This window comes from Stegostoma tigrinum, chromosome 21, assembly GCF_030684315.1.
Source record: "Stegostoma tigrinum isolate sSteTig4 chromosome 21, sSteTig4.hap1, whole genome shotgun sequence".
NCBI classification, from domain to species: Eukaryota; Metazoa; Chordata; class Chondrichthyes; order Orectolobiformes; family Stegostomatidae; genus Stegostoma; species Stegostoma tigrinum.
In genome coordinates, this window is record NC_081374.1 from 3,676,989 (window position 1) to 3,689,545 (window position 12,557).

The following is a 12,557-nucleotide window of genomic DNA, read 5'->3' on the forward strand; positions in this document are numbered from 1 at the left end:
ACCAGCCTTCCCATTTCCCATCAGCTCAGAGAGAGCAGCACTTCCTTCCTCAGCACCTCACATAGGAATGCTGATCAACACTGGCTGGCTTCACATGAAAAGTGGAAATACTTGACTCAGTTTTTTAATGAGAGCTGGCTACAGACTCCGTTCCACAGAATACTGCTCACTGACTGGGAGGTAGTTGGTCTGTCATTGGAACCTCTGTCCAGCTGGTCAGTTTCCAGCTTTCAAATGCAACCCAGTCATCATCCATCTGCTGCTTCCAGCATTCCTGCTATATCCTGGAGCACACTTGAGTGAACTCGACACTCCCAACTCTGGCTGCTGATCCTGGATTTAGTCTCTAATAGTGCCTGTCATTTTGTCCTGGATTCCACATAGGCCACAGCTGGGGAGCTGGGGTGGGGCTTATAGGAAAGATGTTGTTAAACTGGAAGGGGTGCAGAAAAGATTTAGAAGGAGGTTATTGAGACTGGTGGGTTTGAGTTATAAGGTGAGACTGGATAAGCTGGGATTTTTTTCACCAGAGAGTTGGGGGATGAGGGGTGAAATTATAGAGGTTTATAAAATCATGAGGTGGGGGAGGCATAGATATGGTGAATAGCCAAGGTCTTTTCTCTAGAGTAGGGGAGAAAAAGAAAAGGTTCTCGAATCGGAGAAAAAGAAAAAGAAGAAGAAGGTTCTCGAATCGAAACGTCAAACTTTTCTGCCTCTCTGATGCTGCTTGGCCTGCTGTGTTCATCCAGCTTCACACCGTGTTATCTCAGATTCTCCAGCATCGGCAGTTCCTACTATCTCTGCAAATAATTGTGGCCAGTTTAGTTTGCGAACAAGGTCGGTATGGACTATTTGGACTGAAGGGTTGGTTTCCATGCTGTATATCTCTATGGCTTTGTGATGCTATAACTGGGAGCTAATGGTTCAGAGGGAGGGACGCTACCTGCTGCTTCTTGTGTCAGTGGCTGTATGCACAAATCTGGGCAATCAGGGGTGATTACTAGGGAGGTTTATGATAAATTGCATCCCCTTCAGGGAATTTAACATTTAAAATTCTTCCGTCACATGTTGGAGTAAAATAGGAACCTATCCAACCATTACTTTTATGAAGCAGATGATATGAAAAAACGTTGAAATATTCCTGTGATTTTCACGGCCCATTGCCAAGCAGGTGACTATTCTGCAGTCCTAAATTGTTTAAAGTTTAAATAACAAAGTTTAAAATTCTCTATTGCCAGGCCTCCTGTATTTCCTCATGGGATGTGGGCGTCGTTAGCTGGGCCAGCATTTATTGCCCATTCCTTGACCTGAGTATCTCACCCAACCATTTCACTGCCAAACATATTGCTGTGGGCCTGGAGTTATGTGTAGGGCAGCCAGGTTAACAATGACAGATTTCACTTTTTATCTCTGAGAGTGCAGCTCCTCCTTGCTCAGTACAGGATTCAGATCCAGATGAAGTTTTGATAACATTCAGCCAAATCTAATTCCAATTTTTATTGAGTTCAAATTTCAACATTTGCTGTGGCAGGACTCAAACCCAGAACATTAGCTGGGTCTCTCTGAACGAATAGCATTGTGACATTACCACTACACCACAGCTTCCCTTCATAACCATGGTGACACAGCTTTTTCACCTTAGGGAGACGCCAATCCTTGTTCCAATGCTGGTTCAGGGGCTTTCTCATAGTTGGCAGTGAAGGATCAGCCACAGATAAATATCAGAATAATAGGACCTTATCTTAGATAACCAGATAGAACTTATTTGAAACTATATATATAATCCTTGAAAGTTGCCACCCAGGTTGACAGGGCTGTTAAGAAGGCATACGGTGTTTTAGCTTTTATTAATAGAGGGATCGAGTTCCAGACCCAAGAGGTTATGGTGAAGCTGTACAAAACTCTAGTGCGGCCGCACTTGGAGTATTGTGTACAGTTCTGGTCACGGCATTATAAGAAGGATGTGGAAGCTTTGGAAAGGGTGCAGAGGAGATTTACTAGGACGTCGCCTGGTATGGAGGGAAGGTCTTACGAGGAAAGGCTGAGGGACTTGAGGCTGTTTTCATTAGAGAGAAGAAGGTTGAGAGGTGACTTAATTGGAACATATAAAATAATCAGAGGGTTAGATAGGTTGGATAGGGAGAGCCTTTTTCCTAGGATGGTGACGGCGAGCACAAGGGGGCATAGCTTTAAATTGAGGGGTGAAAGATATCGGACAGATGTCAGAGGTAGTTTCTTTACTCAGAGAGTAGTAAGGGAATGGAACGCTTTGTCTGCAACGATAGTAGATTCGCCAACTTTGGGCACATTTAAGTCGTCATTGGACAAGCATATGGACGTACATGGAATAGTGTAGGTTAGATGGGCTTGAGATCGGTATGACAGGTCCGCACAACATCGAGGGCCGAAGGGCCTGTACTGTGCTGTAATGTTCTATCTATTCTATCTATCTATACAGGTTACATTACATTGATCATTGAATCTTTAATGTGCAGAAACAGGCCATACAGCCCATTAAGTCCTAACCAATCCTCTGAAGTGCATCCCACCCAAACCACTCCCTCTAAATCCCTGTTGCTCTACATTTCCAATGACTAACTCACCTAGCCTACACATCCCTGGGCACTATAGGGCAGTTTACCATGGCCAATTCACCTAACCCACACATCTTTGGGCTGTGGGAGTAAACTGGAGCACCCAGAGGAAACCCACACAGACACAGAGAACATGCAAAGCCCGTGCAGGCAGTTACCCAACACTCGAATTGAACCCAGGTTTCTGGTGCTATGACGCAGCGGTGCTAACCACCGAGCCACTACGCCATCCACAATGATAACATAGAATAGTTACAGCACAGAAAGAGTCCATTCAGCCCAGCTGAATAAACCAACCACCCATTCTAGGGAAGGTGCTGGCCTAGTGGTATTATCACCAGATTATTAATCCAGAGACTCGAATGATGTTCTGGGGACTGCACTTGAATCACCGCCATGGCAGATGGTAGAATTTGAATTCCATAAAAACCTGGAATTAAGAGTCTAATGATGGTCATGAAACTGTTGTTGATGGGGATGGGATGGAGAGCCAACCAGCTGGTTCCCTAATGTCCTTTAGTGTTGGCAACTGCTGGCCTACATGTGACTCCAGACCCACAGACATGTGTTTGCCTTCTGGGAAATTAGGGACTGGCGATTTATGCTAACGCAACCAGCAACACCCACATCCTGCAAAAAAAATCCCCAAAAATTCCTACGTTCCAGCCCCTGGTCTGGGAGCCTTGTTGGTTCCAGTAGGTTCAGGGACCGTGCAGGCTCCTTTTTAATGAGTTGAGGGCTTCCATCTCAATCACCAAACCGTGCAACAAATTCCAGACACTCTCTGCCCTCTGGATAAAGCAGATTTTTCTCATGTTCCCCTTTAAACCTTCTACCGACAAACACGAGGTATTGAATGTAGCTCATGTCTCTCTGAATAATCGCAAAGGCACCTCAGGAGTTTCAGACAATCTGTCCAGTTGTGTATTTCATACACCAGTTGGTGGAGCTTCAACATAGCTCCGACGCTAACACTTTCACAGCCATGACCTTACTCAGCCTGTTCTCAAAACCTCCCTTAACAAAACTTGGCAGCTAACAATGCCCTGACTCCGTGAAGCATCTCCATCACTGGGGAAGCACACAGCTGGACGTCCATAGGCCACGTTTTCTGGAATCTGGGGATCCCAGGAACTCCTTCGCTGCAAGGTGTGTTGTTCAGAAATCTTCACAAGGGTAGAGAAGGATTAAGAGTCAAATATGAAACCGTGGAATATACCTCATTTTCACTTTAAAATGTATTCAGGATTCAGTTGCACCTTTGTGATGGTTGGCTGTGTATCTCCTTGACTGTAAGAAACCCAAGACAGAACAAATTTGAATGTTTTCCTTGCAATCACTATGTAACTGCACCACAACTAAATGTTGACTTTACAGTAATGTCTGATTACGTTTAGTTTACTTGTAGACCCGGGGCTAATTATAAGCCCCTTCTCCCCGTCATTGTATGGATGCCACCCCTTATAAAGACTGAACAAGTCACTGGATTCATCTGGTCTTGAAATGCACCCACAGGGAACCTCGCTTCCTCTTCCAATTCATATTTAACATACTTGCTTTCTCTCCACCTCAATATCCCACTCTTCCAGCAGGAAACTGGGAAAGCCACCAGTGGGGCAGCACATTGGGTAATCTCTCTGTCTCCTGAGGTAAGGGTGTAGAGTTACCAGCCTTGATGGGACTTGTACCTGGAGCTGACCTATGACCTCCAAACATCCCAACAACTTATTTACAAAGTGGCTGATGTGAGTATGGAATGAAGTGCCAGAAGAAGTGGTAGATGCAGGTACATGGATAGGAAATGTTTGGAGGGACATTGACCAAAAGCAGGCAAATGGGATAGTTCAGCTGAGGAAACTTGGTCAGGATGGATGAATTAGACCAATGGGTTTATTTCCATGCTGTATGATTCTATGACTCTAACTGACTTACTCATCTCCTTCCACCCCACCAGAACTAAGCAGAAAGCAGGCACATTTGATGATCTTTCACGGCCAGTCAAACAGGCTTTCTTTCAAATTTGCAATATTTTTAAAAATTCATTCATGGAATGTGGACCAGCATTTCTCACCCATCCCTAGTTGCCCCTTGAGCTGCAGTTCAAGTTGTGTAGTTAGACACGCAATGACCTTAGGGAGGGAGTCCCAGAACTTTGACCCAATGACACTGAAGGGACGGCAATATATTTCCAAGTCATTCAAATGCGGGAAATAGGAGCAGGACTGGGCCATTTGGCACATTGAGCTTGCTGCATCATTCATTATTATCATGACTGAGCATCCAACTCAGATCCCTGCTCCTGCTTTCTCCACATACTTATTGATCCCTTTAGCCCAAAGAACTACATCTAACTCCTGGGAGAAAAACAGAAGTTGCTGGAAAAGCTCCAGCAGGTCTGGCCGCAACCATAAAGAAAAAAAATCAGAGTTAACGTTTTGGGTCTGGTTCCTCAGAACTGAGGAAGGGTCACCAGACCCGAAATGTTAACTCTGATTTTTTTCAAAAAGTTGAGCTTTTCCACCAACTTCTGTTTTTTGTTCATGATTAACAGCATCTGCAGTCTCCGGATTATATTGAACCAGTCTTCAGCCAATTCAATTCACTCCACGTGATATCAAGAAACGGTTGGAGACACAGGATACTGCAAAGGCTACAGCCCCTGACAACATGTGGCAATTGTACCAAAGGCTTGTGCTCCGGAACTTGCCACTCCCCGAGCCAAGCTGTTCCAGTACAGTTACAACACTGCTATCTGCCCAACAAAATGGGAAGTTGCCCAGGTATGTCCTGTACATAAAAAGCAGGACAAATCCAACCCGGCCAATTACTGCCCCATCAATCTCCTCTCAATCATCAGTAAAGTGATGGAAGGTGTCAGTAACGGCGCTATCAAGCAGCAGCTGCTCAGCAATAACCTGCTCAGTGATGCCCAGTTTGGGTTCTGCCAGGGCCACTCAGCTCCTGACCTCATTACAGCCTTGGCTCAAACATGGACAGAAGAGCTAATTTCTAGAGGGTGAGGTGAGAGTGACAGCCCTTGACATCAAGGCTGCATTTGACTGAATGTGACATCAAGGAGTCCTGGCAAAACTGGAATCAATGGGTATCGGGGCAAAATCTCTCCTGTTTGGAATCATACCTGACACTTAGGAAGATGGTCGTGGTTGTTGGAGGTCAGTCATCTCAGCTCCAGGATAGCTCTGCCACAGTTCCTCAGGGTAGTGTCCGAGGCTTAGACAGCTTCAGCTGCTTTATCAATCACCTTCCCTCCATCACAAGGTCGGAAGTGGGGATGTTCACCGATGATTGCACAATGTTCAGCACTGTTCATGACTCCTCAGATACTGATGCAGTCCATGTTCAAACGCAACAAAATCTGTGCAATATCCAGGCTTGGGCTGATAAATGGCAAGTGACAGTCGCACCACACAAATTCCAGGCAATAAGAGACAATCTAACCATCCCCCCTTGACATTCATTGGTGTTACCATCAGTGAGTCCCCCATTGTCAACATCCTGGGGGTTACCATTGAACAGAAACTCAACTGGACTTGCCACATAAAAAGTGGCTATAAAGAGCAGGACAGAAGCTGGGAATCCTGTGGTGAATAACTCACCTCCTGACTCCTCAAAGCCTTATCACCACCTACAAGGCACAAGTCAGGAGTGTGATGGAATACTCCCCACTTGTCTGGATGGGTGCAGTTCCAACAATATTCAAAAAGCTTGACACCATCTGTTTAAAGCAATCGACTCGACTGGCATTCCATCCACAACATGCACTCCCTCCACTGGCGACGCTCAGTAGCAGCAGTGTGTACTATCTACAAGATGTACTGCAGGAATTCATCAAAGATCCTCAGACAGCACCTTCCAGACCCACGACCAAGGACAAGCTGCTGCAGATATTTGGGAATGCCATCACTTTCAAGGTCCCCTCCAAGCCATTCACCATCCTGACTTAGAAATATATCACTGTACCTTCACTGTTGCTGGGTCACAATCCTGGTACTCCATCCAATTCACTCAAAACTGGACGCATGTCCATATGTAAGTTGTGACAACTTGTCAATCGCGCTGGTTAACAAAGATTTTCAATTCCTCTTCATTTCCGTAGGCTAATAGGCACTAGCATTCATTTGATTTACTGAGCAACAGATTAGTATGCTCTCATGGAATTGCTCCATATTGTGTTTTAAAGTCATTCTTAGCTTTTCTAAAAAGTTTATACATGGGTTGAGGACTGGACTCTCTGGGTATTTTCAGCAATAAACTTGTTTTTCCCTAAATTATTTAAACTAACAAGTCACCACTGTTTAAATATGTCACAGAATACTCCCTAATGGACAGAAAAATGAGGAATTATTCTGGTGTTATTATCCAGTTGCAATGTTCAAAGAAAATTTATTTTAAGCAAATGACTGTTATTTATTATTTGAACTGTAACCTGAACAGCAGAGGTTCTATTTTGATTTGGATGTAAATAAGGACCCCGTTGTTTCCTCACTTGGCTGTTTCCACCAGCAAAGTTCTAGAGTCCAGTTTTTAATTCCCAGAGATTCCTGGATAATTATTGGACTGGTACAGGCTGTCAATTTGAGGCTGCAATTTGCACAATCCTAATAGGGCTCTCCTACAGAGCTGGAGAGAGGTGGGAGCATCACTTACACTTAGTTATGGTGTCAGTTAGCAGCTCCTCCTTCTCCCTCGCTCATTGTTATCCAATCTGTTTGTCTGCCTTACCATCTTTCTCTCCCTCTGGGCTCCATATCCACCTATCACTTACTCCTTAATGTACCCGCCACCCCACCCCACTCCACTCCTGCCACCATGCTCACAGCAGTTGGACCACCTTTTGCTACCTCCCGTCAGTTCTGAAGAATGGTCACTAGGTTTGAAACGTTAGGTCTGTATTCTCTGCTGCCAGACCTGCTGAGTTTCTCCAGTGATTTCAGTTTTAGTTGGAAAACTGACATGTTTTATGCCATTGTAAAAAGATGGAGAGCAGTACGTGAATCCAAATGGCAGGTCAGGAGAAGGTCGGGGGTGTGGGCAATTGGAGTGCCATAGAACAGAAGGCAAACTGGGTGATACTGGTTGTAAGGGGTAAATAACTTTCTGAACAGTCACTTAACAGCCAGATGGAGTCAACACTGAGTTCAACACTTCAAACCATTTTACCCTTAGGTCTGGGACAATGGGAACTGCAGATGCTGGAGATTCCGAGATAACAAAGTGTGAGGCTGGATGAACACAGCAGGCCCAGCAGCATCTCAGGAGCACAAAAGCTGACGTTTCGGGCCTCGACCCTTCATCAGAGACGGGGATGGGGTGAGGGTTCTGAAATAAATAGGGAGAGAGGGGGAGGCGGATCAAAGATGGTTAGTGGAGAAGATAGGCAAAGAGGAGACAGTCAAGTTAAAGGGGTGGGGATGGAGCCTGTAGAGGTGAGTGTAGGTGGGGAGGTAGGGAGGCAATAGGTCAGTCCGGGGAAGACGGACAGGTCAAGGGAGCGGGATGAGGTCAGTAGGTAGGAAATGGAGGTGTGGCTTGAGGTGGGAGGAGGGGATAGGTGAGAGGAAGAACAGGTTAGGGAGGTCGGGATGAGCTGGGCTGGTTTTGGGATGTAGTGGGGGGAGGGGAGATTTTGAAACTGGTGAAATCCACATCGATACCATTGGGCTGCAGGGTTCCCAAGCGGAATATGAGTTGCTGTTCCTGCAACCTTCGGGTGGCATCATTGTGGCACTGCAGGAGGCCCATGATGGACATGTCATCTAAAGAATGGGAGGGGGGAGTTAAAATGGTTCACAGCTGGGAAGTGCAGTTGTTTATTGCGAACTGAGCGGAGGTGTTCTGCAAAGTGGTCCCCAAGCCTACACTCGGCTTCCCCAATGTAGAGGAGGCCACACCGGGTACAGTGGATGCAGTATACCACATTGGCAGATGTGCAGGTGAACAACTGCTTGATGTAGAAAGTCTCCTTGGGGCCTGGGATGGGGTGAGGGGGATGGTGTGGGGGCAAGTGTAGCACTTCCTGCGGTTGCAGGGGAAGGTGCAGGGTGTGGTGGGGTTGGAGGGGAGTGTGGAGCGAACAAGGGAGTCGCGGAGAGAGTGGTCTCTCTGGAAGGCAGACAAGGGTGGGGATGGAAAAATGTCTTGGGTGGTGGGGTCGGATTGTAGATGGTGGAAGTGTCACAGGATGATGCGTTGTATCCGGAGGTTGGTGGGCAGGTACGTGAGGACGAGGGGGATTCTCTTTTGGTGGTTATTGCAGGGACGGGGTGTGAGGGATGTGTTGCGGGAAATGCGGGAGACATGGTTGAGGGCGTTCTCAACCACTGTGGGGGAGAAGTTGCGGTCCTTGAAAAATGAGGACATCTGGGATGTTTGGGAGCGGAATGCCTCATCCTGGGAGCAGATACGGCAGAGGCGAAGGAATTGGGAATAGGGGATGGCATTCTTGCAGGAAGCTGGGTAGGAGGAGGTGTATTCTAGGCAGCTGTGGGAGTCGATGGGCTTGAAATGGACATCAGCTTCTAGCTGGTTACCTGAAATGGAGACTGAGAGGTCCAGGAAGGTGATGGATGTGCTGGAGATGGCCCAGGTGAACTTAAGGTTGAGGTGGAAGGTGCTGGTGAAGTGGATGAACAGTTCAAGCTCCTCATGGGAGCACGAGGCGGCGCCGATACATTCATCAATGTAATGGAGGAAGAGGTGGGGTTTGGGGCCAGTGTAGGTGCGGAAGAGGGACTGTTCCACATAACCTACAAAGAAGCAGGCATAGCTTAGGCCCATGCGGGTACCCATGGCCACCCGCTTTGTCTGTAGGAAGTGGGAGGAATCGAAAGAGAAGTTGTTGCGGGTGAGGGTGAGTTCGGCTAGGCGGATGAGTGTGCTGGTGGAGGGGGACTGGTGGGGCCTGAAGGCTATCTGCATGGGGAATGCAGGTGTTTAGGGACTGAATGTCCATGATGAAAGTGAGGTGTTGGGGGCCAGGAAATTGGAAGTTCTGGAGGAGCTGGAGGGTGTGGGTGGTGTCAGGGACGTAGGTAGGGAGTTCCTGGACCACTGGGGAGAAAATGGAGTCCAGATAGGTGGAGATACATTCGGTGGGGCAGGAACAGGCGGAGACAATGGGTTGACCAGGGCAGTCAAGTTTGTGGATTTTGGGAAGGAGATGGAAGCGGACCGTGCAGGGTTGGGAATACAGTTAAAGAGGTGGGGATGGATCCAGTAAAGGTGAATGTAGGTGGGGAGTTAGGATGGGGATAGGTCGGTCCAGGGAGGAGGGACAGGTCAAGGGGGCAGGATGAGGTTAGTCGGTAGGAGATGGGGGTGGGGCTTGAGGTGGGAGGAGGGGATCGGTGGGAAGAAGGACAGGTTAGGGAGGCTTGGACCTGCTGGGCTGGTTTTGGGATGCGCCGGAGGGAGGCCTCTTTAATGTACTGGCAACAAGCAGCAGGGCTGGAAGAAGGTGGACTGGTAAATGCAATTAAAAATTCACAAGCACTGCAGCCTCGCAGCACCAGGGATCCGGGTTCAATTCCAGCCTCGAGTAACTGTCTGAGGGGAGTTTGCACATTCTCCCCGGGTCTGTGTGGGTTTCCTCCGGATGCTCCGGTTTCCGCCCACAGTCCAAAGGCTGGGTGGATTGGCCATGCTAAATTGCCCGTAGTGTTCAGCGGTGTGTGGATTATAGGGGGATGGGTCTGGGTGGGACGCTTCAAGGGGCGGTGTGGACTTGCTGGGCTGAAGGGCCTGTTTCTGCATTGGAGGGAATCTAATCTAATCTGACAATTTTCATTTGATTTGACAATAGGTCATGTTCGCAGCCTGTGGCTCAATAGCTCCACCTGCTGTTACATAATAAAGAACTTCACAAGAAGAAGACTGAAATAACAATTCTTAATGCACCAGAAACAGTAGAGGAAAGGTGTTTGAGGGAAAATAATAACTCTGAACAGCCTTCTGAAACAAACAAAAATCAGGAAGTGCCAGAGAAATTCTGCAGGTCTGTAGTATCTATGGAAAGAGAAAGCGATTTCTCAGAGTAACTGTTTCTCTCTCCACACAGATGCTGCCAGACCTGCTGAGTTTCTCCAGCAACTTCAGTTTTTGCTTGTTTCAAATTTCCAGCATCTGCAGTTCTTTATTTTGTTAAAGAAGGCCACTTACTTTCATCAAAAGGCACCCAAAGCACGCAGTGATATTCTCTCATACACACACACTCTTGCCTCATACTCGCATATTCTGACATTTTCTAATGTAAACTGTAAAATTCAAAGGTAACACTGACTTCTAATTCACGTCCCTGATAGATTTGCATATTTGATGTTGAGAGCTAAAAATTGGCTAAGGACAAATACCACAATTGATTTTTAAAAAGTTTTTTGTAATTATTCATTCACAAGATGGGAGGGTCACAGACTAGACCAGCATTTATTGCCCATTCATAACTACCCAGAGAACAGCTCTGTAGGCCTGGAGTCACATGTAGACCAGGCCAGGTAACAATGGCAGTTTCCTTCCCGAAAGGACACTATTGAAGCAGGTGGGAATTTACAGAAGTTTGCTATGAGTTCTTCATCATATTAGCCTTCTATTCCTAACTTTTACTGTCATTGTGGGGCTCAAACTCATGTCCAGAACATTATTCACTTTGGAGGCAGAAGCAAAAGCAAGAAGGCAGATTGCTACCTGAATGACTGTAAATTGCGAGAGAGGGAGTGTGCAGTGGGATCTGGGTGTCCTTGTGCATCAGTCACTGAAGATAAATGTGCAGATGGTAAAGAAGGCAAATGGTATATTAGCTTTTGTTAGAGTTTTTGAGTACAGGAGCAGGGATGTGATGTTGCTATTATACGGGGCCTTGGTGAGGCCACACCTGGAATATTGTGCGCAGTTTTGGTCTTCTTTTCTGGGGAAGGATGCTCTTGCTTTCAAGGGAGTGCAGCGAAGGTTTACCAGGCTGATTCTGGGGATGCCAGGACTGATGTATGAGGAGAGAGTGATGAGGTTGGGATGGTTTTCTCTAGAGTTCAGACGAATGAGGGGGGTCTCATAAAAACTTATAAAAATTCTAACAGGGCTGGACAGGGTAGATGCAGGGAGGATGTTCCCGATGGTGGGTGTATCTAGAACCAGGGGTCACAGCCTGAGGATTCGGGGTTGACCATTTAGAACGGTGATGAGGATACATTTCTTCGCCCAAACAGTGGGGAGCCTGTGGGATTGATTACGACAGGAAGTAGTTGATGCCAAAACATTGAATGTATTCAAGAGGTGACTAGATATAGCACTTGGGACGAATGGGATAAAAGGTTATGGGGAGAAAGCAGGAGGAGGTTATTGAGTTGGACGATCAGCCATGAGCGTGAAGAATGGCAGAGCAGGCTCGAAGGGCCGAATGGCCTCCTCCTGCTGCTCCTATCCTGTATGTTTTTTAATATCCACCAGAAAGAACAGATTAAACATTTCATCTGAAAGACACTACCTCGAACAGCGCGGCGCTCCCTCAGCGCTGAAGTGGGAGAATCCGCTGGGAATTTAAACCGAATTCTCTGGACTAAGCTCATAATCGTTGGACACCCTTTAATGCATTTTATTAAAACGTAATATGTAACTTTCACATCATATTACAAATAGATGTGCAGCATCTTTTCACTTTCCGGACTGTTTCTATGTTCCAGGAAACCCTTTGAGAAATGAGAATGAATAAAGATGACAACTTCCTCTGGTTGAGCGAGTTAGTGTTGTCATCAGTGGAAGCGTATCAACATCACTAGGTCTTTATTAAAACCAGGGGCCAACGTCAGAGTGTAAGAGCATTATGGGCAATAAATTAAATTTGAACAATGTTGTTAAGGCTAACTTTCAGTTTTTGAAAGATGATGATTAAGAAAATGAAGTGAATTAATCTTGAGATAACCAGGTGTAGAGCTGGATGAACATCAGGCCAAG